Below are 2,960 nucleotides of genomic sequence, written 5' to 3'. Positions count from 1 at the left end.
ACTGCCCCGTCCGGCCCCGCCCCGCCGCCCTTCCCGGCCTCCCCGGGGCGGCCCCGGCCGCGCCGCCGCCCGGCTCGGCGCGCTGGGGCTGCGCTGCGGGCGTGCCCTCGCTGCGGAGCCGCCCCGGGCCGGGCGCCAGCCCTTCCCCGCGGAGCCGGGTCTGGCCTGCCGCGCTCCTCGGCGGGGAAAAGGCTGGCGCCCCGCATCGGGGCTGCTGCGGTGCGCGGAAGGGGGATGCCGTGGCGAGGAGACACCTCTCCTGCTCGCGTGTCGCCAAAAAAACAACATCAGCGTCGCCACCATCACTAATGCCCGCTGACGGCTCCGCGTTCCCGTGGGAGTCACCGTTAGCTGTCGCCGCCGGGCAGCACCCGAGCGGCACCTGCCGCAGCTGGGGGTGCTGGTGGTGGCATGAGCCGGGAGAAGCCTTGCGGGAGCAGCCCTGTCCGAGGGGTGATCGCTTGCTGGAGTAGAAAAAGGACTAGAGGACAGTAAGGGGAGAATGTTAAGACCTACAGCGGTCTGTCAGCCGCAAGATATATAGTTTGCTTATGGATTTTTATGACTGGTTTTGCTGCTCTCTTTGCCCAATGTAGAGACACCCTGCTAGATGTTATCTCCTACCCAAAAACTCACCAAGGGAAAAAATGCAAAGGAATGCAAAAGAAAAGTCTCCACTGGTTCCAAACAAGACCTGTGACCAGATCAGATGAACACTCGTAGTGCTTCGGCATCTTTATGTCAACTCTGAGATGTAGTCACCCTCACAAACCCACCACACACCAATGCTCTGCCTCAGCAGTACTGAGCCGACAGAATGGATTCCAGAAATGGCCCCAAAATACTAACATCCACTATGTCACCTCTTGCTCAGGCCTTTGAAATCCTTGTGCCATTCTTCACCACAACCTGCAAAGACCATATCACCCTCTCAGTAAGAGGCTGAGGTCACTTACTGTAAGAAGGACCTTATGTCAAATGCATTGAGCATATTTGGAAGAGTAGATAAGGAAGGTTATCCTGCATGCCAGTATTCTCACATGAACAATTTTCTGGGGTAGAAAAGGAGTAGGGAGTGGAGAGAGGAAAATGAAGACGAAGAAACCATTTCTGGCCCATGTCAAGCCTGTTATTTCACGGTAGAGAGAAGCATGGGTTATTTGTGCTAGTGAGCAAGCTAGTCAGCTTTACTGACTAATAGATTGTGCCTTCTAGTCTCTCTTAGCTGGAATGAGAGGTTGACATTCAGTAATACCAGCTGACATTTTGTAATAGCAAGTGGGAATATTAAGGTAATGTTATTGATTGACATGTTCGTCTGTCTACAAATGCCTGACCTGGTTTGCCTGGTGTGTGAGCTGCTGACAAATGTGCACTGTTGTTTGTATTTTGTAGGCTGATGCACAGCAGCTTCTGCCCTGCTCTGGAAAGAAAGATGATGCAGTGATCTGAGTTGTGTGCATGAGTGAACTGCCCTCCTGAGTCAGCAGTGCTGTCACGTGCAGAGAAACTTATCCACCAACATGCTAGAAAGAGCCCAGGTGTGGGGGACAACAGAAAGGCACAGCAGCCAGTGCTCACCAGGAGAACCATCATTCCCTTCTCTCCCTGGTCTCTCCTGGCAGACAAGCCCTGTGTGAAAATCAACTTCACTAAGACTTTGTGTAGATGAACATCACCATGCTCACACCCTTTTCTGCTTAAAATCTCTATTGTCATGAAAGATGTCTGAACAAAGCTGTCAGAAACCAAGATCCCATGTAAAATTTCTTTGCTGATTTATTTTGTTAGTAAAAATACATCAAAAGCTCAAATGGTACATATTTGTAGGACAGATCAGAATCAAGTCTGCCCTGTTTAGCCCCTTTCTATATTATTATGTCAAGATAACGTGTGCTGTTTACTTGAAATAGGGTCCCAGAAAAAAGTGGAGCTCAATGGTGAGGGAGATACTTTCTGTGAGAGCTCTGCCATTTGGGTGCAGACATCAAAAATCCAGTGTCAAACAGGGCTACAGAAAGGGAAAAGGATAATGCAGCAGAAGAGAACTGCTTTGATGTTTGGAGCAGAACAATATACTCCCACACCTGGGAGTAAAATTAATCCTATTCTCCACTTCTAGATGTGTTGCCTTGCTGTATGCACCCTGTAAGGACTGGTCTAGGGCTGCAGAAAGGTGGGAGTACTTCGAGCAGCTTTTTGCAACCTCATTTCTCTGCTCTACACCACATCCCGTATGAACAGGGCACCATTTGTACTGGCAGCACAACCAGGACCGCAACAGGGTTAGTATTAAAGGAGAATGGCTTTGTCTGCCCTGCATCTTCTCATTCTTTCCTGGTGCTTTGTTTGTTCCTAATGTATTTCTATTAGTCTCTTTCTCCCCAGTGCCACTCTCTCTTTCCCATCCTGTCCCTATTTTCATTCTTGTTGTTTCTATGAACTGGAAAGATAAGCTAGATTTCTGCTTCTTAGTTAAGCAGTTTCTTGTTTTGTATCCCAATACTTGTATTGGGATACCTGTAGTCTCTGATATGTGAGCATATCTAAGATATGCTGAACAGATCCAACTATGCAATTGATAGAGTAAGTAAGGGAAAGAAAGTTTTCAGCAGTGGAGTAGTTGAAGTCTCTGTACCTTGATTGAAAAATGGATGTGAAATAACTTCATGTCAGAAGAGAATTCTGCTTCCATAGCACTTTTCAAGTATTCAGCCCTCATAATGGTAATTACAGTATCATCCAGTTCAAAGCAGGATCAGAAATTGTGGCTTAAGGGGGAGGGGAGTGCCCAAGATTTGTAGATGATCATGGTTGAAAGAAATTACAAGTCAGAAGGCCTGCAAATCTTACAAAGCTTTATTAGTAAATGACATTCTTGGCGTGTAAATTGGTATAAGCACATGGCACCGGGTTTGAGTCATGGGGTAGGTTGAATGAGAACAGAGGCATCATTTGGA

This window comes from Haemorhous mexicanus, chromosome Z (assembly GCF_027477595.1).
Source record: "Haemorhous mexicanus isolate bHaeMex1 chromosome Z, bHaeMex1.pri, whole genome shotgun sequence".
Classification (NCBI taxonomy): domain Eukaryota; kingdom Metazoa; phylum Chordata; class Aves; order Passeriformes; family Fringillidae; genus Haemorhous; species Haemorhous mexicanus.
This window is presented reverse-complemented; position numbering follows the sequence as displayed.